Source organism: Pteropus vampyrus, unplaced genomic scaffold (genome assembly GCF_000151845.1).
Source record: "Pteropus vampyrus isolate Shadow unplaced genomic scaffold, Pvam_2.0 Scaffold88, whole genome shotgun sequence".
Taxonomy (NCBI): domain Eukaryota; kingdom Metazoa; phylum Chordata; class Mammalia; order Chiroptera; family Pteropodidae; genus Pteropus; species Pteropus vampyrus.
The window spans coordinates 231,755-256,496 of NW_011888869.1; the positions used below are offsets into that span (position 1 = coordinate 231,755).

General features: G+C 35.7%; 1 long non-coding RNA gene across 1 annotated transcript in view; it reads left to right on the top strand.

Annotated features, from left to right (window-relative positions):
- LOC111742193 overlaps positions 1–22,750 on the top strand; it is a 24,432-nt gene extending 1,682 nt beyond the window's left edge. Inside the window, exons 2-3 of the long non-coding RNA XR_002781225.1 lie at positions 3,683–3,738; positions 22,499–22,750. This is a non-coding gene — a long non-coding RNA (uncharacterized LOC111742193). The remainder of the gene's footprint in view (positions 1–3,682; positions 3,739–22,498) is intronic.
- The last annotated feature ends 1,992 nt before the right edge of the window (positions 22,751–24,742 follow it).

Here is a 24,742-nt window from a genome sequence, read left to right on the forward strand (position 1 = left end):
AAATATCAAGCGAAAAATTCACATTAAAACTTTTATTCTAATCTATTAGCTTATAATCAGCCTTTAAGTTATTGTTTCAAGAATTGTCACTTTTATGCCATAACCTCCTAACTATATTATCATGATTAATATCATTATGATTAACTAGGCAGCATAGTTAAATGCTTCTACTCTTGCATAGACTTCAGGGTTTCAAATTCAGTCTTTAAAAGATACTGACTTGTGACTTTGGACAAGTTATTTAGCTTCTCTGTACCTCAGTTTCCTCATATGTAAATTAGGATATTATATATATCTTAAGGTTTTTATAGGGATTAAATGAATAATTATTTAGATGTTTTAGTATCTGACACATAGTATGTACTAAATAAGTAAGCAATTATTAATCATAAATAGCTAACACTTTATTATAATAATTACTAATATCAACATATTTCAAAATGAAAGTTAAAACTGGAAAGATATTTTGAAGATGCCTCTGCATTCTTAGAAAACATAACACGATTCTTCCTGTTATACAGGTTTCTAGGTGTAAAAGACAGAATGTGACTCTCACTGTCTAGATTTTTCAAAGTAATGTAAACTGTCATATTCCTAAAACCAACCTGAATAATAGAATCATACCTGTCAAAACCACTCCAGAACTGATCTCTAGTAGAAATATAAATCCTTCTAGAAGACAACCTGTCCCATTGTCAGTCTGCTTACTTAAAACAAGGCTTCTGAGTTCTGAAGTCTTTTTGCCCATGTGTAGCAAGGAACAGAACCAAGACCATGCACTATTTCTTAAGGCTAAGGACATGATTTCATCTGGCGAGACAGAGGAATATTTGCTCTAAGAGCTCTATTATTGTTACTGCTATTTCTGTACATTCCTCATAAGTGTGGTGGGATAATATTAATAGATTATCACCCCATCCAGTATTCACTTTACCATCACCCAACCCCCAACAAGCAGCTATGTATTCTGTATGTATTGTTTTGAGAGAAAGATGTGACCACAAAAAAAAAAAAAAGAGAGAGAAAAAGGAGACTCTTCCTAGCTTTGGTGTTGCAAAAGGCTTTGCTTTACAGGAACTAAAGACCCCTAGCATAGCAAGAGATTTGTACAAAACATCTTTTGTAAGAGCAAAGCTTTCCAGTGTCAAAAAAATAAAAACCAACAGATCAGAATGGAAAAGTAACTCTCAGGCTCTGCCTGCTAAATGTATGACTATCTAAGAATAATTGGAGGTTTTCTGAGCTAGAACATTGAACCTGTGGGAGACAGCAGATGCCACCAGGGGACAGTAGAGCCTTTGTCATCAGAAATTATCTCACAGACAGAAATGGTGCACTAGACTTCATGCCTGAGGACTCCCAGTATGACAATATTATTCTAGGATCTGGAAGTGAGATGACAAAAATACAGACAGACACAGAAAGACAGACATATGATCAGTTTACAATAACACCAGGTAAGAGAGGATGTATATGTTTTCCTTTTCTGAGGAGTAATCGTAAGATTAATTTTAACCATTCAGTTGTAAAAGGTATATTTATCTGATAGAACAAAATCAATAATACAATGATTTGCACCAAGAAAACCATCGTTTAAATCCTTAGTATTCCTTTCCTCCAAAGAAATCTAACTTAAAAGGGCTTCCTTAAAATGGTTTATAACCATCACAAACAAAAATAACTGGCACCTATTGATCATTGCTACGTGCCAGCCTCTGTGTTAAGTGCTGTAGATACTTTCTGTTATTTAATTGTCAAAACAACTGTCATAGGTAATCTTATTACCTATTTTACATATCAGACAAATAAGTGCTAGAGATCTTAAGAAAGTCATCTGGTATAATTCTAAAGCTACTTCATTATGTACTAGAAAGGAAGAAACTGACAATCTATCTTTAAACCTATAATGTTTAAATATTGCGTAAGAAAATATCATTTAAAGGGCTCATGAGCTCCTGATGACATTAACACAGAACTTATTTTATTCTTACAGAACTTGACTTTGATCTGGCCTCATAAAGTGGATTAGGCTTCTGTATCTTAGATATTCTGTATAGAATGTAAACTAGGGCAAATAAAACATTTTCCATTTAAATTTTTAAATTTTCTTCTAATCACTTTGCATGGAGATTAAATAGTTGATGCCAATCTTCTGGCATCTCCATGAATTTCTCTAATTTGGGGCAGAGATTGAAAGCAAAAGAAACTAATAGATATGTAAGTAGCAAATCCTGGTGACTTGACAGAAAGGTTACACTAAGTACAAGAGTTTATATAGAGAGGGTCTGTAAGGTCCTATTGATTGACAGAGACTTTTGAGGCATGTTGAGGATAAATCAATTAGGATTTTTGGCAAGGTTAACATTAAAAGATTTGCATTTTAAAAAGACTATTCTGGTTCTAGCATGGAGAACAAAACTGAAGGGAGCCATAATGGATATATGGAGGGCAGTTAGCCAGTTACTGGTGGTAAGAGATGAGCTTAGCTTATGCTAAAATGGCGATAGTAAAGATGGATAAAAATCGATGGATGAGAAAGGCATATGTGGGGAAGGTGAAATCAAATGTTCTAAGTAGTGGATTGGATATGGGATGTGTCAGAAGAATGGCTTTCTGGGATAAACACTTGGAAAGTTGGTGCAGCTATTTAGTGAGATGGGGAACGGTGGAAGAAGATAATATTTGAGAGGAATATCATAAGTTTGTTCTTGTACACACTGAATTTGAGATAACTTTAAGACATTCAAGTGGATTTGTTGAATGGTTAATTGGATATATACTAGGAGAAGTCTAAGATCTAGATAGAAATTTAGGTGTCATTAGTATTAGAGATGATAATTTCATGGAGACAGGTGTGATTGCCAGGGGGAGGAGAATAGAGGTGAGTAGAGAAGAGGTCCTAGGACAGAACCTTAAGGAGTTGCAATGTTTAAAGGCCAGGGACAGAAGGATATGTCTGCAATGGATGCAGAGAAGAAAAATAGAAAGACAAACTAGGAAGAGAATATGGTATCATGGAATCTAGGGACAGGGAATGTTTCAAGGAGAGTGAAAAACAGGTTGACTGTCAAACCTGAGAGGTTAAATAAAAAGAGGACTGATAAACATCCACTGAACTTAATGACATGGAGGTCTTTGATGACTTTGCCAAGATGTTAGTAGTCAATAGATATTATATCAATATTAGAATATTATATCTCTAATGGAATAATTTGGGGTAATTGATGTCTTAAATTCACAGTTATTTATTCCCAATAATCTTAACATTATTTTTGCTGTCCTTAAAATTATTAAAAATGATAAGTACACTATAGAATTCCTATAAACATATAAATGTCTTTGGAAAAAGAATTTATTTCCATGGCAAGATTCAGTTCCTTTAGCAGAATGATTTATAGAAATTGAAACTAAAACATTACTGGATACCTATGTATGGCAGGTACTTTTACATATCTTATATGTATCTTCTGTATTCTAATATCAATTTCAACTATTCTTGATAAATACTGATTACTGGTGGTGACAGTTTGAAGTTCAAAAGAGTGAGCTGGCACATAAAAGTTATTGGGTCCTCTTTCCTATATCATTATCTCACCAAAGTTGGTATGTCCAAAATTGTACTGTCATCTACAAGTCCCCACACTCAAATTACATCCTCCTCTTACCTCTCTGTTTTTTAAAGGTATCATGGGCTAGAAATAGTCAAGATCTCACTCTGCAGAAACCATCTGGAACACAGTAAGTATTCAGTAATGTTCAATGTCACAGTTTGTCATTTTTCCCTCTGTGATACCTCTCAATCCTGTTCAGGAGCTTTTGCACTTAAACAAAATATTTACTAATGGGTCTGCCATCTCTAGGTTCTTCCCTAATGTATAAGAAGAACGTTAAATAACATGGTGGATGGCATTCTTGATAATACCAAAAACAAAGAATATACTACTCTCCAAGATATTTTCTTGTATTGACCCTCAAAAACAACTATACAAATGAACTGTTGTTATTTTTGTAGGTGGCCAGAATAGTACTGTCTGTCTAGGTATATAGATTTCTAGAATTTGAATTTGAAGGACGGATATGATTAACAAAGCCACAGGGCTTAATGGTTATTATATTCCTTATGCAATTCCTGCTGACTTTTCCGTATTATCGGCTAAGCTTTTAACAGTCTGTCTTGTAGCTACATCACCAGTGACAATGTGAAATGAAGGATTTCTGTGCTGTTGATTGAAGATTAATTTAAATGCCCTGGATACCAGATCAGTGGGCAGCAAAGAAATGGGGTTGTATTTTTGCCCACAGAATGGAATATCTCACCTTACTAAGAAGGAAGTTTTCAGAGAGGGTTATGACTTTTCTCAAACTGCAACAATGGATCTTTTTAAATCCTGGCACTCTGTTGAAAGCCCCAGAAATCTGTACTACAAAGAATCATCCAAAAATGTTAACTTTAGCTATAAAAACTGTGAGGCTGGTGTTTTGATCGCGTTTCACAGAGGAGGAAACTGGCTTAGAGTGGCTAAAGAACTTGTACCTCAAGGCCAAATTGTCACAGCTGTCCTTGCTTCTATTACAGGCTATAAAATATGCCCCTGGGGCACAGAAAGCATCACTCTATTCTACCTGGATGTTTGAGAACATCTGCCAATATTCAAAATTTTGTTTTTATCATTAGTGATGTGAGTTGTTGCTTTTCAGAAAATTTAGCCAACACATTCAGTTACTTCTTGAACATTTCCTTAAAAGTGATGATTGGACCATGTGGAAGGAGGCTGTGTGTTCAGGTCATAAATAAAATAAAATATTTTAAGCTTAAAAATGGGGAATTTAGATGACAATGATTGATTACACAATTAAATTGGAATTTGATTTAGGAAATAATTCCTATGGGTTCAGATTCTTGAGACATGCTGGATGAGGACTCTATTCACTTGATTTACTTTTATGTTTAATAAAATACTCAAATATAATAAAGTGATAATATTTGCTGAAGTACTTCCATTAGTAGTATAACATAGTGGGAAAAACTAGTTCTTATTCAGCAGACATTATTTAGTACCTAATATATGCTAGGCCTGGCACATAATTATAGGAATGAGAAACAGAATTGCTGTTTTTAAGGAGTTCACTGTTTGCTAAAAGAGACATCATTATAACATGAGTATAATGTGGAGGTAGACTCAAGACACTATAGGAAAAAGTAGGAGATCCGACTTTGGAGATCTCTTACAATTTTATAGGGGAAATGCCATTTGATCTAATTCTTCTTAAATTTTATTGTTTAAAATTACTTACATATTATAAAATTTGTAGTATTTAGATTTTAAACAGCTGATTTTTAAAATTCTCTGGATATCTTTATTTTACTGAAAAATAATTCTCAGTAAATTGAAATTTTAAATAAGTGTTAATATGTATTGCATGCTTACTATGTGTCATGAGTGTACCATAAACTTCACAGTGGTTTATTTTTTAAAACTAACTTACACATTCACAAAGTATAATAAAAAGACTAAAAGGATATATAGTAAAAAGCTTCCTGGCTACTTAGGAAATTCTTAGAAAATTTCCACCAGAAATATCCAACCTTAGAGGAAATGAGTGCTACCATTTTCTTGAGTGTTTTTCTTGCCCATTTCTGTGATTATACAGGCAAATATGTATATGTGCTGTGTACTCTCCATCCCCTTTTTTAGACACTGTTCTACGTTTGGCTTCTTATTAACAACATATCTTGGTAACATCCCATTTGATAGCATAAATGTTATTTTGTTCTTTATTACGACATGGTATTTGATTGCATGAGTCTATCAAAACAGCCTATTCTACATGGACACTTAGGTCATTTCTACTCTTTTATTACTATGACAGTAATATAATAAATATCTGTATATAGTTATCAATTTGTTCCTTTACAAATACATTTGTTTGGTAAATTCCAGCTAGTGGTGGTTGTACCAATTTACACTGTCTCCACTACACTCTCACCACCAAATGTATTATTAAACTTTTTGATCTTTGCCAGCCAGATAGGGGGGAAATAACTTACTCATGCTTTAAATAAATTTTCTCATTGATAATCACTCTAACAGCAAATGCTATTTTTATAATCATTTTATATATGAGGAAATTAAGTTTATAGAAGTTAGATTATTTGCTCGAAGTTACTCAGATAAAAGGTAGGAGAATCAGGATTACACTTACCCTGTCTACGTTTTGAACAAAACCCTTAACCACTATGTCATACAGTATTTCCATTAAGGAACACAGCCACATAGCCTTAAAATATATTTCTCATAATTATTTTTGACAATTCAGAACTTAATTTAAAAGGTACAGGCTGGACTTTGCAGTATCTTAGTGTAAACATTATCAATATAATTTCACTTAACAATGGATGTGTGTCTTAGTTTAAAAAGCATCCTAGTAGATAGTGCCAGGTGAACGAGCTTTAATGGTCTCATATGACATCACCAGTTCTATGCCCAAAACTTTAGCCCTCATAATCCATACCCAATGGCCTGGTTTCACAGCTAGTTGAGTGCCAAGGGATGAAATTATACTAATTGAAATAAAAAGTCATGAAGCCTGGAATGCTGATGTCACAATAATATCCTCAAAATCTAAAAGAGAACATGAGGATTACAATAACACTTTTCTTCTCCATAGTTCAGAATGGTTGGCTAATATTAAGTTCTGGTCTTCCTCACTTGTCGGTGGAGTAAGTCTGCAAAACAACCAACCAAAACCATATGACTCTTCCCTGCCAGCTTTGACCTTATTGAAGAGAATGTGTGTGGGTGGAGGAACTAACTATATGAGAATCAGGTGCTCATAACATTTCAAGCTACAATTTGGTGACATTATGTATGCATTTACTAGGTGTGGGCTTTCAGCACATTACAGGTTTGACTTGTTTGCAGCTCTCAGTAGCAAGTATGAGGTCTCTGCATGCCACGATTGGTTTCACAAAGAGAAAACACTGTTGCCTCAACTTAAGCTTACAACCATTAAAGTGTGCCTAAGAATTTCCTAGGTGGTACTTCACAGGATGGAGAAAATATGGAGCATTCAATAAATGGCGTTGGGACAAATGGGTGGCCATCTGGAAAAACAATAAAGTTGGAAGTGTATCTCACATCTTGTACCAGAATGAATTTCAGATAGATAAAAGATTTAAATTTAAAGAAAACTGTGATAAAAAAAAATATATCTCAGGCGAGAGAGACCTTTTATAGTATGATGCAATAGTTAGAACCCATAAAAGAAAATATTGATGAATTAGACTTCCAGTTTTTAAAAATTCTGCATAGAAAAACCCATTAATAAAGTCAAGGACAAATGACAAACTGGAAAAATTTTATTCCAACTCCTATCACAGACCAATTAACTAATTTCCATAATGTATAAAGTGCTTCTACAAATAAAAATACCAACATCTTTAGAAAAGTAGACAAAGGAATGAATTTACAGTTTTCAGAAATGGAAATACAAATTGCTCTTATAGTGATAGTCAAACTCCCTTATAAGAAATGCAAATTAAAAATACACTGATTGTCAAAAATTCAAAAGTTGTTAATAGCCACAATTGATCAAGCTATGGGGGAAACTTGTATACTCAGTCACACATTACTGATGAAAGTAATTTGGTAATATTTTAATATTTATCAAAAACAAATGCTTATTCTCTTCGACCCATCAATTCTACTTTTGGGGTGTGTAATTTTAAAGAGAGTGGTCAAGACAGGGCTCACTGAAAAGGCAAAACCTGAAAGAGGTAAGGGAGTGAGCCATGCTGATATCGCAGGAAGAACATCCCAGGCAGAACACCAAATGCTAAGGTGAGTCGAAAGGGCCCAAGGCATGTGGTAGAAACAGCAAGAGGGCCAGTGTGGCCGCAGTGGAATAAGTGAAGGGGTAGAATATTGGGAGATATGTCAGGAAAGTATTGGTGGAGCAGGACATTGAGGGTCTTATAGGTCATTTTAAGGCCTTTGGTTTTGACTCCACGGAAATGGGGCAATCAAGGGGATATTTTGAGCAGAGGAGTGACCTGACGTGATCTATATTGTGAAAAGATCACTCTAGCTGCTGTGATAAGAGCAAATGAATGGGTGAGAGAGCAGTGAGGAGGCCATGGTATGAGGCAAGAGATGACAATAGATTGAATTAAGGTAACAGATTATGGTTTATTTTGAAGATAGAGTCACCTGGATTTGCTGACAGATTCTATCTAGGGGAGAGAAAAATAAAGAGTCTATAATGATTCTAAGATTTTTTTACCTGAAAAACTGGAAAGATGGAGTTGCCATCCATCAAGATAAGGAAGTCTGAGAGAGCAGGTTTAGAAGGCGGTCTGGTGTCAAATTATGCACATGAATCAAGTTGGGATGCTTGTTAGACACTCAGATGGACATATCAAATAAACACGTAGCTCTATGAATTTGGATTTCTTGGGAGAGATCCAGGCTGAAGCTATAAATTAGGAAGTCAGCATGTATAAAATGGTAAAGTCTGAGAAGTGGACGAGATCACCAATGGAATCAGTGCAGACAGAAAAAAGAACTGAGAAATTATCCTATATCACTCCCAACAGAGGCAGGAATGATAAAGAGGAGCCAGCAAAAAGGGCTGAGAAGGAACAACCAGGGAGGTAAAAGTGAAACCACAGAAGTGTTGTGTCCTGGAAGCCAAATAAAGCAAAAACACCAAGAATGAAGTGATCAAATACTGTTAATGGATCAAGGAAGAAGCAGCCTGAGGATGGGCCATTAGATTTAGCAATGTGAGTCATTTATGAACTTGACAACACTGTTTTTGAGCAGTAGTAGGGTGAACTCATGACTGGAGAGGATTAAAGGAAGAAGAGAATCAAGCCTCAAGATGTAACTACCAATTTACAGGAACTATAGGAGAGAGAGGAACATGCTAAACAAAACCATGAGGATGCAAGGAGCCAATTCTAGGATGTAGGAAATTCTACAAGAAAAATCACCTTTAAAAAAACCCCAAAATATAAATAACATGAAAAACAGTGGGGGAGGGAAACTGTTACAGATCAAAAAAAAAAAAAGACTTAAAAGACATACCAGCTATATGCAATGTGTGTAGAGCCTGATTTGAGCAAATCTATTTTAAAAAGACGGTTTTTGAGGCAATCTAAGAAATTTACATCTTGATTATGCATTTAGATTTATTGGATGTGATATTGGTGCTGTGTTTGGCATTTTTAATAGTCATTATCTGTATACTGGAGTATTTATAGATGAAGTGATATGATGTCTGGGATTTGCTTTAAAATACTCCAGAAGATTTAGGGAAGAAGAGTCAATGAAATAAGATTGACAAAATGGTTGTAATTGTTACCTTACGAAGTGATCACCCTTGTTAAAAAAAAGATGTTTATAATTGTTGAAACTGGGTAATGATATATGGAGGATCATTATACTGTCTTTACTTTTGCATATGTTTAAAATTTTTCAAAATAATTTTTTAAATCAGAAGACAAGTTAATTTAAAAAAAATAGGTATCTCAGGCTTTTTGCTACAAACAAGAACAGAGATGAAGGGATAGCTGGAAAGGAAGGGATCTTGAAAGTATTTTTAAATTTTTTCAGGGTGAGAAAAATAAAGGTATATTTGCATGCTCTGGGAAAAATGGAGTAGAAAGGAAATTTGACAATTAGGAGAAGAAGGGAGAATCACTGGAGCAAAGTCTTTGAATAAGCTGGAAGGGGTGGTCTCTAGAGCAAACATGAAAGTGTTGGCCTTGAATAGTTGCATGGACAGTTTACCCATAGTGATAGGCAAAGCAAGACAGAGGAAATGGGCACAGTTGCAAGAGAATAGGGAGACAGGGAGATAGGAGCTTGTTGAAATTCTCTTCCGAAGGCTTCGATTCTCTCAATGAAATAGAATAGAATGAAGGGTTATCAGGTAAGAATGAGGATGTGGGCAAAGTGTTGGAAGTTTGAGGGAGAAAGAGGTAGAATAGTTTGTCTAGGAGGGTGGGCGTGTACCAGGGAGATATGCTTGCCAGGCAGCATTTGAAGTGAGCTTGATCAGTAAGGGTTTTTCTCTGGCCAGATTCTTTAAATGAGTACAGGTAAGAAAGAGGTAGCATTTTTACCAGGGCTGTGGTTTGGCCAGGTGAGTATTAGGAAGTGAGAGAGCACCAAGGAGTTGAGAGTTGTATTATTTAGAATTAGATGGCTGTAACAAAGTGAGCCCACGTAAATTCTGTGTCTTAAAGCAGATTTTATTTTGATTTTAAGCAACGGACAGAAATGACCATTGCAGGACATTGGGTCTCAGCTTCAAAAGATCATTTAGGGACTGAAGGGGACTTCTGTCTTGTTTCTCTTTCATGACCTGGGTTTTTTTCCTCATCTAAATCATAGAAATTGGGTAGCAAGCATATCTATTACCAGTTTTCAGGAAGGAGAAAGAAAATAGGAGGAGGAAGCATCGCCCTTGTTTTAAGGAGTTAGCCTGAAGCTGCAACACGTTATTAGGTTTATATTCCATTAGCAAATTTTTAATTTTCTAGCTACTGTTAAATGTAAGGAAGCCCTGGAAATGTGGTGTCAACTATGCTCCTAGCTACAATTCTATCGTTTTGAAGAAAGGAAGATGGATTTTAGTAGACAATTAGAGCTCTCCGTAAGGGAATAATTGTAATAACTGACCCAGCGATTTTTGCTAAATAACGAGGAATGAAAGGATCTGAAGAGGATGAGGCAAATCCAAAAAGCAGTAGGGTCAAGGAGCTGTAGATCTCAGTGGATGAGAGGAACGTGGGGGTCGGAGTACTGGAGGGAGCGGTGGTACCGGAGGGGTGCTTGGCATTGAGACTTTGGAGAAGTTATTGATATAGATAATGTCAGGGTCTAGGTTATGATTTCAGAGTGAGTGACTGATAGAGGGTAAAAGGCAAAATCATAGAAAGAGGTCAAGGAACTGAGGCCAGGAGGCTGACTCAAATGGGTATTGAAATTACTTAGAATTATGACAGCAGTACTCTTGGAAAAAGTGACCATGAGGCAACTGTTAAAAGTCTTTGAGAGAGGGCAAATGGCAATGAGGGATAGGAGGTGGTAAATCTGATAGCATGAGATTCCAAGCTGGGCATTTGGGGAGATGGGGAGTAGTTCGAAAGTGGCAATGAGGAGCAAGGAAAACCCTCACTCCATCTGCAGGCCTGAATGTCATATAGGGTGAGATAGAGATAACGGACACTACTAGAGAGATCTCCTTGGGGAGATTCAGGTTTCAGTTCCAGCAACACCGAAGGGGACCTTTATAGAGAAGGTTGTGAGTCTGTAGAGATTTTGCTGCTGACAGACAAGGTATTAACAGTGAGCACAGGGGATGTGTCAGGGGCAGGGGAGGGTTGGGAGAAGGGAAACCAAGACTACAGAGCCTTATGGGGACTGGAGTAAATGATCTGGAGCGTGCCTTAGGAGTCCACAGGCTTCTTGCGGTGTTGATATAAACAGTGATAAAGAACGTGGTTATAGTGATGATTTCGGGGTAGAGCATACTGGCAAAGCTGTGAGTGTAGTGCGGTAGGCAGGGGTGAGGTCTTTCCAGGAATTCTGAGGCCACCTCTTTGCTCCTACTACTGCACACGAAGGTGGGGATGGGGCAGTCTGCATTCCAGCTCAGAGTAAGAAAGACAGCTGTCATTTGTGAAGGACTTCCCCCTCTTGAGGAAGGGCAGAGCTCTCCTCAGGCTTCTGGGTTAAAGCTTCTGATGTTTTCAGTGGCTTCTCTCCAGCTTCACTCAGGGACCAGCAACTGGGAAGCCTGTAGGACAAGCAACAAGATTAGTCCTTTTCTCACACCCTGGAGGCTCTGTTCATTAAGTTGTGACTGGAGTCTCCTTTCAGGGGAAATTCCTGACAGCAGGAATTCCTGCTCCCTAAGAAGACTTCTTCCACTTTTGGTCTCTGACTCCAGAACAGAGGGCGTCTGTCGTCTGCTGGTAAAACCTCTCGTGCCTCGAAAATGTACCTCGAAATGTACACACAGAGTGCAGAAGCAATGACTACTAACCTCCTTGTCCCAGTCTACAAGGGAAAGATGGGTGGGGGCAGTCTGCAAAGATGATGTTCTTCCAGACAACAGACGAAATGCATGGGGATGAAGTGCTAGACAAATGTACTAGGGCTCCACTGAAAAATCCCTTCACCACTCCTAATACTGGTTAGTCTTTGTTTAACTCATTCCTTATTAAAAGACCAATTAAATCTGTGACATTTAGGCAGTAAATGTCCTTCTTAAAACAAAAATTTTAATTATCCTTGATTTTCAATGAAGGATCATTTTCCTCACAGGTCGGAAAAATTTGGTATTTTTCTCAATGTCTGAGGAAATCAGAAGCGTATATTTATCTCCTCTGGATCTCTGAGTGAAGTTGCACTGGGAGAATTAGTCTAATATCCAGGTCATTTGTCTTTTTAGTTAAAATAAAATCAAACAGCTTGTCAAATCTGCCTTATAGTATAAGCAAGCCGTAATTTATCATCCATTTTTAAGGAACTGTAATTCTTTTGACTCATTTCCTGGCATATCCCCAGATTCTTCCGGTTCCATTTCTAGTTTATGAATCAAGCCTTTCAGTCATTTCTTTAGTCTACAAGTATTTCTTTCCTTAGCAACCATTCTAGCATAGCTTTACTTTAGGCACTTAGGAGGTTATAAGGGCAGTCCATTCCCAATCCTGAGAGAGTTTACAATCTATTTGAAATGGCAAGAGAAAAAGAAAGAGAGGAAAGAAAGAAGAGAGGCAGGGGGAGGAGAAGGAAAGAAAGAATGCGTTTAAAGTAGTCAATGTATATGTTTGATCTTAAATTTAAAAAGAAATTTATGAAATCCATGAAAAGAAAACTATGAAACATTATCGTGGGATACGAAACAAGGTTTGCATAAATATAGAGACTTGCTGAGTTTCCAGATGAGAAGATTCATTATTGAAACATTATCAACTGACCAAATTGTCTAAAATTCAATGCACTTCAATAAATATCCCAATCCAAATTTTAACACCTTACAAATTGGTCATAAAAACTATCAGGAAATGTAAATATGAGCCAAAAACATTTTTTTAAGATAATAAAAGTGAGGGACTGCCCTCTAATAGATATCAAAATACCATCTAAATCTATAATAATTAGAGTGTGATAATTGACTGGAAAAGAAAACCAATGGAAGAGAATAGATTTTCTATTAAAAGCAGTTGGAAGTAAATGCTAACTTCTAATAGAAAGTTTTTACATACTGGACACCAGTCTAATATTTGATGATAGAACACTGTGGTTCTTAAAATATAAGTTAGAAGGGAAAAATTATAATGCTATAACAAAATTCCTTTTATTCTCATCTCTTTATTTACATAAATAAAGTTTCTTGGCATTTACAACTATAAAAACAAACAAAAAGTATAAGTTAATGTTGAACCTACCTCATTTTTCAATGAGTAATCAACTAGCTCCATCTGCCACTGAAAAATGTATTTATACGATTTTATTTTTTATGTTTAAGAATTACAAATTTATGTTATAGTGATACATTTTGTACTACTAATAACTAAAATGATATTTTAATATTTAGAGCTCTATTAATCCAGGAAAAAGTATTCTATATGCATATTTCTTTACAGAGTATAATAATTAAATAATCAAAGATTTTTAAGTATGAAAATGTTTTATGTTAAGATAAAATTATCTGAGGGAAGTAGAGTAAAAATATTAATTTCAAAGATATGAAAGAACGATGCAAAATCTCTGGCTGTTAAAGAAGAGGTTTCAAATTGTTGGGGCATTTAGATTTTACCTGACATGTATATATATATATGTCAGGTAAAATCTAAATGTATATATATATATATATATATATACATTTTTTTTACAGTAATGTAACATGGTTTAACAAGATTTTTCTCAAAGAAAAAAATGCACATTAGTGATATTTAGATTCTATTTATATCTTGATTAGAAATTAATTAAGAATTGTAACTCAAAGAATAAACATTCAGTTGGGGCTGGAGGAAGAAGCAGCAGAGCAGGCTTTGTTACGGAAGCACTTTGGTGGGCTGAGGGTGGCACGAAGGTGTCGTTTTACTAAGTCTTGAAAGAGAAGCAGCTCCGGGGAGACAAATAAATTCAGAATGGGCTGAGAGAAGGAACCATAGACGAAAAGAAACAACAAATATGGAAATTTCAAATTATTTAGGCTGTCATTTCAGAAAACTTGTTTCCTGAAACAAACTTTCCCCAAGGTATTGGTTGATAGCCATTAGGTAAAAAAAAAAAAATTTTGTCAGTGATTTTTTTTCTTCTAAACTGCATCTTAAAAAAAAATCCATTTATGAGAAATTGCCATATATATTGATATAATTGTTTATGCAATTATTCTTCAATAATTTGCCTTTATTGTTTATTAGCCGTGCACAGAAACTTAACTTGTGTATCAGTTTTCTCATCTTTAAAATGGGAATAATAATATCACTTCCCTCACAGAGTTGTTGCCAGGGTAAAATGAGAATAGAAGGAAAATGACTTAGAACAAGATCTGGGACATAGTAAACGTCATGGATAGACTTGGTGTGCCAAACCTAAGAATATCAGAAATGACTTGATGTATGAGTAAGGGACATTTAATATGCAAATTGGTACATATTCAGCTTAAATAACTAATAATTGCCATGCTATATGTTATTATTCATTCAACAAACATTAACTTGTTAGCTATTGGTTTGTGCTAGTCTATCTGGTATATCTTTTTAAATGTTTTATACTTTTTATAGTCATTAAAATAAAAATTTATTTTTTCTAACTTAATGTATATAAGGTTTAAAGAAAAACATGAATCAAAATTTAATTTCTTCCAACAAGTGATCTGAAATCACATTTTGCTATCTAGTTGAATCAAATCACAACTCATGAACTCCTCTAATGTTTTATAAGCACAGTTTTTAAAAGGTTGAAAGATTAAGTTTGAGAAAGACCACCTTGCACCATAAAACTACTAAAATGTTGAATAAAAGTACAAGACTGTCAAAATACCTGCATTAAATTTTCTGGTTGGACTCTGGCACTATTTCTATGGCACTCTTACACCATTAAAGATATTATTGAATGACCACATATGAATTTTTTTTTTTAACCAAATAAAATTTAACTATATTTAACTATAGGCTTATTCAATATCACTGGTAGGTACCAATGGATTCAATTCGCATTAGCTTTTTCAAGCTATTCTGTTTGTCTTCGATACACTGCAGTAGTAATGCACGGGCATCTGCCTTGGTAATATACTAAGCAATGGACTGAAATTTAGCTTGTGCTTTCTAGTCCATGATTAATACGTTTTATAAAGTGTTTAACTTACTACCACAATCATTAGCTCTGCTTTTCACCTTAAATAATTAACATAATCTCTATTATTTTCGGAAGGCAGGCAGGCAGGCAGGTACACATAGAACAGCAATTTTGAAACTTTTTGGGTGTTCAGGGGATCAAATAGAATCTGAAAATCATGGACTCTCTTCCAAAAAACTACACAGTCTTACAATACTTTGTATTTAATTTTGGAGGGTCTGAGTGATGTTCATCTTTTAGCATCCAAATTTCTTGAGGTTCTACTTAAAAGTTAAGATTCTTGAGTCCCATTGCAGGCTTACTGGATTACAGGCTCACAGGATCAGGCCCAGAAATAAGTCTTTTAACAATGTCCACAGGTAAGACTATTTTAAAATAAACTTTATTTTTTATCAGAGGAAAACCCATACACACACACACGCGCGCACACACACACACACACACACACACACACACACACACTCATGTGTATCATTTTAAAAAGTCAAATAGTACTTAAAGTCTCATAATAAAAACCAGCAGTCTCCTACCCCACCCTTCTTCTCACTCAGTTCCAGCCCTACAGGTTACTACCCTCAACTTTTCAAGCTAGTTTCACTGATTTTTTTCCCTCCATATCTTTAAAAATTATATTTCTTGATTTGTCTATATTAACCCTTGTCTATTGACTTCCTTCCACTGCGAATACATACTAGAATATTGCTCCTTTGCTCCAACTCCACTTTCTTCTTCCATCCCCCCAGTATGGTTATATATAATTTTTTGTTAAATCAATAGTCAATATTACATTATTGAGACTATATAAATATTGTTCACTGAGTCATGTAATGCATTGCAACCACACCTCTTTTCCTGTACAAGCTTTCTTTTTTTCTGAAGTTAATAATTGCCTCATTTTATCATTCGTTTGGTTTTCTATCTACCTGTTAATTTTTTCCCAATGTTTCAGCATCTCTGCCATATACTTATTAGTAATATATTCTTTATGCTCAAAAATTTACACTCCATTTTTCTGAGCTGCCTCTGGAGCCCTCTTCCCTTCTCCTCCCTCCCTGGCCTGGCTATTTCCTAGAGGTCTTGCAACATCCCTTCCTGCTACTCCTTTCCTACTGCTTTTCTTTCTCGGATCTTCTTTCTTATATCTTCCATTTTCTTTCAACTTCCAGCTTCCTAAGAAAGATCAAAAGTATAATGTTTGAGACCTCGTATATCTGAAAATGTGTATATTCATTTTCTTTCAACTTCCAGCTTCCTAAGAAAGATCAAAAGTATAATGTTTGAGACCTCGTATATCTGAAAATGTGTATATTCTATACTACCAGAGTTTTAGTTTAGTTTGGTAAAGGATTCTAGGCTGAAATAACTTTCTCTCTGACCTTCCAAAGTAGTGCTCCATTGTCTTCTACCATCAAGAGTGGCTAGTAACAACTCTGATGCTATTCTGAGTCCTTTTCCATTGTTTGTGATCAGCTTTTTCCTCTAAAAAGTTTTAGAATTTTTTTCTTATTCGAGATGTTCTGAAATTTAACAATGATAACAATTGAAGTTTTTTGTTTTGTTTTAATTTATTGTTCTGGGTGGGCCGCATTCTATCCTTCAGTTCTGGAAATCTTGCTTCTGTTCTTTCTTTCATGATTTGCTCCCTTCTGTTTTCTCTGATCTCCCTCCCTGAAACTCCTGTTAGTAAATCACCAGATAGGTTCTCTAATGTTCTCATCGTTCCTCTTCTATTTTCCACCTTTCACAACTTTATCTTTCAGTTTTTTAAATATTTATATCACCATGTATTTAATTTTCAAGAGCTCTTTCTGTTGTGTTTGCCTTTTTGTCATGTCTCGCTTTTTGTTTTATAGGTACACCTTCTTTGGTCTCTTTGATGATATTAATCAATTTTCGTTTTTTAAAGTCCCTTTCTCCTTGCATTGCCTCTGTTCCCAAAGGTGCCTTTCACTTCCATGTGTATTTTCCCTACCATGTTGGAGGTGTTCATCAAATGTTCACCAAATTCTTGGATTGCCCTTCATATTTAAGAATGAGGCCCTAAACATTTTAACGTTGTATTAGAAATTCTCTATGTGGGGAACTGACTTGTGAAATTCATGAGTAGATGCTGTAGTAGTGAACCAGCTTTTCACTGGGCTCCCTCAATTGCAAATGTCTGGAGAGCTTTTCTCTGTTGCCCTTCTCTTTCTCTGGGTGCTGAGCATTCACTTGATCCCCTTTTTAGTCTACAGACTGACAGTTGGCTGGCTAAACATGGTGGGTGCAGAAAGGAATTTGGAGTCTGACTATCTGACATGTCAACTATTCCTCATATTTTGAGCCAGCACCTGGTCTCCCCTTCAGTGGCCTAGCACCTCCCAATTGTTGAGGCTTTAGAGAGGCCATCAGGGCAACCAGCCCTCATCTTCATTCTTGTGTTTTGAACGATTCCTCTCTGCTCAAGTAATTACTATTCCTTCATCTGCGTTCTACCTTCCAAACACTTGTCCTTGGCAAAAACACTTGATGAAATATCTGATTCTGCCTCACCCTTCCTTTGTTTTTGTTTCTTATAGGTTACTGCCTTTTTTATTCCTTTGCTGTCATTTTAGGGGGCTTTGAAGGAGTTGGTGGGGGTTGGTGAGAGGGAGACTACTTGAAGACAAATCACAGTTTTAAATACTAAAGTAATTCTGGTGCAACAAACACTTAAAGGTCACTGTTAGAACACAGTAGTATTTGAATACTGGATAACTATTGACTAAATGTGTGAACTAGATGAATTTATACAGAATTAATGATTTCAGAACAACAAACTATGATGTTTGTTGAACTATTTGTGGGCCACTGGATCCCAAAATAAAAATCACTGTCAAACAAATAAAAACAAAAAGAAAGGAAAGTATAAAGGAATGTCATAAACATATTAACTGTAGCTATTTCTATCTACCCAGGTTGCAGATGGACACATTAATATATTTATCTTTGTACTTTTCTGCATTTTCTAAATTTTATCCACAATGGATCATTACTGTTTGAGTGTTAATGAATGTATAGGAGTTTCTGTAACTCTCTCAATACCTCACCTATGGAGGTGAAATAAAGTCCACATAGTCTGAAATGTATACATTAATTAAACAAGCTTTTATTGAGTGCCCAGAACAAAGTTACACACCTCAGAGACATTACTAAATAGGTAAAATATTTCCTGAATCATAACCTAAAAGGAAACTATTTTTAAACATGTGGAAGAAGGAAGTATCTTGTGGACAATTTTCACAATGAGAAAGAATAGTATCATATCAATATTTTTACATTTCTTTGTTTGAAAAATGTGTATCCATTACCTCTTATCTCCCAGAATCCATACATAGAGTTGGAAATGCAAAAATCTATAATCCTCTCTCCCATCCCAGCCTAAGAAAGAATCTATGGTTATAGTATGGTAGGTTCTAGAAGAACACTCAGAGAAAATATAGCTTTTGGTATTTTATAATTTATAAATTGATGTTTTTAATTTATGCGGCATATATTATTGGTTGTTTACCTAATAGTCATTTGCCCTACTCCCATCTTCTATGTGTGAGAGCCTTGATTTTGTTCCAGTGACTACTCCTCCCCCATATGATTCTGGGACTATTTTCATTAGTCAAAGCCAATCATGGTAGCACTGTATTTTGCTTACCAGTCATTAAATGCTGCAGAGCCTCTGAGAAAATCAGATACACGGGAAGAAACCACCTCCATCTTCTGTTGGACATTGTTGCATCTACCCATAATCCCAGGAACTATGGTGACTGTCTCGCTACCAGCCCGAAGAGGAATCCCATAGAGAGAGGAGAGTAGAGCCAGGAGAAACCCAGGGAAGGAGAATCAGAGATCTGACTTACAATGCTTGGACCCTGTCCTACCTTTGGATCTTTCGTTTTATGAGGGAAAATATCCCTTTATTAACCCAATTTGGGTTGGAGCTTTTCTCACATCCTGATACAGTATGCTTTGTCTCAGGGAGGTGATTTGGTATAAGGGGTTGATGAGAGAAAAAGCAGATAGTACTATTAATTGTTTGGTAATTCAGAAAGACAAATTTCACACTTGGAGCAGGGTTCTCTGCAGAACTAATTAGGTGATGCTAAGGCTTGAAGGTTAAGCCAGGAAATTAGAAACAAAAGTCTGAGCCTCATGTGGAATCAGTTTTCTCATGGGGACTTATAACTGGCTATCAGTAACTTCTTCTTCCTCTCGAAGTAAGTAAGTGGAAAACTTCAGGACATCTTCTTATGTAGCAATTACTACAAAGAATTATTTTGTGAGGATCCAGAGTTTACATGTAGTAGGAACTATGAATGTCATTCTTTCATTGACTTATTCATTCAACAAATATACATTTAAGGTACTGCGTGCCAGGCATTTTAGTCAACGAGACAGACATAATCCCCGATCTAAAGGAATATATATGTCTAGTAGGAGACAATGGTGTTATATTTATTTATTGGTTAATTACAAATCATAATAAATGCTTTAAAGGAATAGAAAAGGGCGCTATAACAGAAACACCGGAAGGTGTCCTTAATTAAGAATGGAGTTTGAAAGAGTCAAAGCAGTCAATGTGTAAGTGACATTAACTTGAAAACTGAAAGATAAATAGGAGTCACTTAGACAAAGAGGTGTGGGGTGGAGGTGGGGGGGTTCCTGGCATTGGAGTCCTCATAGAAGAAATGAAAGCACATCGGTACAGCTGGAGGAGAGCAGGCGAGCGGGAGGGCGATGTGGGAAGAGCCTGGAGAGGGAGGGCAGGATCTAATCACATAGCACTTTGTAGGGTATGCTAAGAATTTTAGATTTTACTAAGTGCAGTGGGAAGCCACTAAAAAGGTTTAATCACCTTTGCTCCCTTCTTGCCAATATCATGCTCCAATAACTGCCTGGATTTACTTTTGGCAACCTGGTTGGAATGTATCTGGCTCAGAACTATGACATACCAGACCTGGCTAAAAAAAATTGAAGAAATTTAAAAGGACTTTGATGCCAAGAAGAAACCTCTAGTTCATGAGGCCAACCCCGGCGCTGCCTCCAGGATACACTGATTCTACTCTTTTCATGAGCCTCCAAAAGCTTTTGTCTTACTTTCCAGTCTCTGCCAGACCCTGTGTTGCCATACAGCACGAATGGGGCCGTGAGTTAAGAACTATCCTACTCTTCTGACATCCTCACCTCTTCTCTTCCTCTGTCCAGCCGCTTGGGAGGTCCTATGACTGGAATTATGGTGCTAGATTAGTAAACATGACCTTTCTTAGCAGTCTCCCCCTTATTCTTCAGGATTTCTGCTGCCTTTTTTTTTTTTTTCAAAATAAAAATCGGTGAGTTTTGTATAGCCAATCCAATATAAATAATGCTGATTTTACAGTATAGCAATTATAATGGGTGTTTGAGGATTTGGTACTAAATTATATTGTTTCAAGGTAATTCAAGCTAAAATCTAGAAACCAAAAGAAAAGTTTTAATCAAGGAAGTGACATGAAACACTTTACATTTTTAAATGATTTCAGTGGCAGATCCATATAGAATAGATTGGAGATGAGGGCAATAAAGTAACCAACTTTGACTATTGCATAAGCCCAGGCAAGAGATAATGGTAGTTGGAACTACGGTGGTGGCAATGGATAGAGAGATACATGGATGTGAGAAATATTTTGGATGATGACAAGAAGAAAATGGTCAAAAATGCTTTTTAGGTTTCTGTTTTAAACAAATGTGCAGAGGGAGGCATTATTTACTGAGATGGGTATGATGGCAGGATTTGGAACAAGCAAAATCAAGAATTCAGGGAGTAGCTAGTAATGTTAAAACTGGAAGAGGTCTATAGTACCATAGAATAAGGATTTCAAAAAAGAGGACAATTGTATTGGTCACAAAGACAGGAAAATGTCCCTTGACTTCAGTACTATAGAGGTCATTGATTGCTATGGTGAGATTATTAAGTGGATTGAGTTTTGTTGATATATCAGAGAATCAATTTATAGTAGATTAACCGTTGTACCATCAGAATCTATTGGAACCAATTTTAGATTTGTGTTTCTTTTCCGAGAGGTTCTAAATATTTGTAAGGGTAGATATTTCATGACTTACTCTTTCTTGTATTTTTATTTTTCCCAAAGAATGAAAAGTAAATGCAGATTTAAAAATATGTAATAAAACTTATTCTGTCTTGCAATTATTGGACCCTTTAATAACCTATAAGAGCTTAGTGATCTTAATTTCCTCTAGCTTTAAGCATTTTCTATATCATCATTCCAAAAATTAGTTCAACATTACTAATTATTCCCAGTTATGCCCAGGAAAGACAAAGATAACAAGAAAACTGAAGAATTCTGAATCACCTAGGATGTTGATTCAATGGTAAAATAAATAATCACTATTACATTATCCTTCTGTTATTATATTGCCCAAAGTACTGTATCATCTTTTAAAATGATATGAAAAAATTTGGAGACATCATCTTTATAGTTTTTAAATAAATCTTTCATTAGTCACTGATGAGAATTCAGAATTCAGAAATTTCATTTCTTCCCATAATGGCAAAGAAAAAATTAATAGAGGAAAACACTTCAAAAGTATTAGAAAATTCAGAAGATAAATGCAAAAAGACAGACAGAAACACTCTAGATATTAATGACAATGAAATTTATTATACAAGTGAAATTGCAGATGATGATATCCTAGATAAATTTTCTCAAACTCAAGAATCAATGATTCAAAAAGGAAATATGGTATTCTTATCCAGTTAGCTATTCCTTAATTATTCGATATTTTGCAACAAAAACCTGAGCTATCCTAAAAAAAAAAAATGTGTGATGTATTTTGTCATCTTTTAGGATGTCTTGAATCAAACATACTTGATATAGTTTCTAAGTCAACAAGCATTAAAGGCAATGTATATACAAAGGTGAATGGAAGGAAATACATGAGGTAGGATGAAAAAGTTCACTGAATTGCTAATTCTTCCCACCCTGTTTTTTTTTTTTTTGAGATATAATTGACATATAACATTGTGAAGGTTTAAGGTATATAATGTGTTTGAATTGCTAATTCTAATTGATATTTATAAATCTAAAAATGAAAATGTTTTGCAGCTAAGAAGATGGCTGTCCTCTCAACAAAATTACAAGCCAACAGTTTTCAAAAGTATTGCTTTTTCAAGTGCAAGAAGAAACAAATAATAATAATAAGCTAGAACCATCAGAGGTGTATATAAAATCTGGAATCTATATTTACAAGATGATTGTGTTCCTGGTTTATGTATGTTGATTGATCAACAGTTGTAGTCTAAAGACATAACCTGTTAGAGTAATATTCCTTCAAATATTGGAAAATATAGAATAAAATTTGAGTTTGCTATGTTTAAATTATTATTAAAGTTTATTAAAAATTATTTTCACTATTCTTTTATTCTTGCTTCTTATAAATGATTTGTAAAGTGACTTTAAAATATGAAAAAACAGGTCCATTGGTGATGACTGTTTTTTCTGGTATACTGAGGGTTAAATAGGTAAGGGCTTATCTCATATAACAAGCCATCGAAGACAGAAAACAGGACCCTCTCTTATTGACTGCTTTTGGCTTCAGATAATAGGAATATTATCTCATTGAATGGGGGAAGGTTAGCTTATGGCAGAGGGATTATGGCTCAATAATGTTATCAAGGACACAGCTTGCTTCCACCTCTCTGCTCTGGATTTCGTTCATGCTCAGGCTAGTAGCAGGATAGTTGTAGCATTACATGTAGACATACATCATCCAAAGGAAGAAAAACAACAACAACAACAACCAAACCCCACATCTCTCTTTGCAGCTCTCTAGTAAGTGTGAGGAAACTTTTCTCAGAATCGGTCCACCAGCTCCTTTCTTTCTTGCCTCCTTTGCTAGAAGTACCTCACATTCTCAATCCTGAACTAATACATTGCAAAATAAATGAGATTACACTTAGATCATTCAGACTACAGGTTGGGGATAATGTCAGTTTACCCTGAGGCACGTTGGCATAAGGGAGGCATGAACACCTGACCAAAACCGAGGTTCTGTTAGGAAGAAGGGGTAACAGATATTAGGTAGGCTACAGTGTCCATAGCAGTCTAATTGTGGAAGCAAAACTCCTAAAGCAACTGGCAAATACATACAGTAATTAATTGGAGAAAGCTGTCACCAGGACTCAGAATGGAATAGGATAAGTAAGACGGCCTTTTTACAATCCCCCCTTTCCTGTCTTAGTACTATTTCATCATCTCCAAGCATTCAGGATATTGTTTTATTCCCTCTTCCTCTTTATAGTTGCATACAAGAGTAGCCAGCTGATATTTTCTAAGACATATCAGCTGAGGTGAATGAGATGTATAGCATTGGGAGATGAGCCACACAACCAGTGCTGGAGACTGGGATTCTGACAAGCCTCAGAGATGAGGCGTAACCAATGGATAACAGGCAAAAAATAGGGGTTTGAAGAGGCTTTGAACCACCAAGAAAAATAATGAGACTGGGGTCGGAGAGCTGTGTAGAGCTATCTCCCAAAACCCTGCTAGTTAGGATTTGGTACACTTTCAAAATCCAAAACAAGAGGTGTGTCCAGAACCAGGATGAGGAAGAATGTGGTGTGAGTGGAAGCAAAGAGAGAAAAGGGAAAGAGGAGAACTATTTAAGTTCCTTTTTTCTCCCCTAACTGAAGTCTGCCCTAATCATTTCAAATGCACACTCTTCTTTTATAGTTGCCCAGTTGGACCAAAATTGAGGATGGTGGCTAGGACAGACCATTTTTTAAAATTTTCTCTTTTAGATTATCCTGCACACTCGGACTGAGCTGAAACTAATAGTCCTTGGAGGTGAGGAACAAGGGACACGAGGCCGAAATCCTCTTCAGTACGCAGTTACAAAGCTGCTAGGCACATCCAAGAGTATGCAGATTTTAATTTGGAGAATAAAGGACATTTTTTTTTATTATTATTTATATACCCCAAGGATGGCTAAGGGAGGGTGGTATGTTAACGAGGCCATAATATGGCCTGGGACCATGTCTTAATAAAGTCACGACAGATGCAGACCATACCTGCTTTACAGGATACTGACCAATATTGGCAGCTCTATGAGGTAGATGCTCCCAGTAAACAGAGAGAAACAGCCAAGATGCAAATCAGGGTTCTGTGTACACTCCATTGTGTAAAAAAGAAAAAAGGATGATCGCTCACCAGCATGAGTACTTAATCCACCATTTTAACAGTGAAACTCTGAAGGGAAAAACAAGTTTCAATTTCTATCATCTTTCCCTTACCTTTGTGAAATTTCAGCACACTATCACTCACAGCTAGTTTTCTACCAAAGCCAGAAAC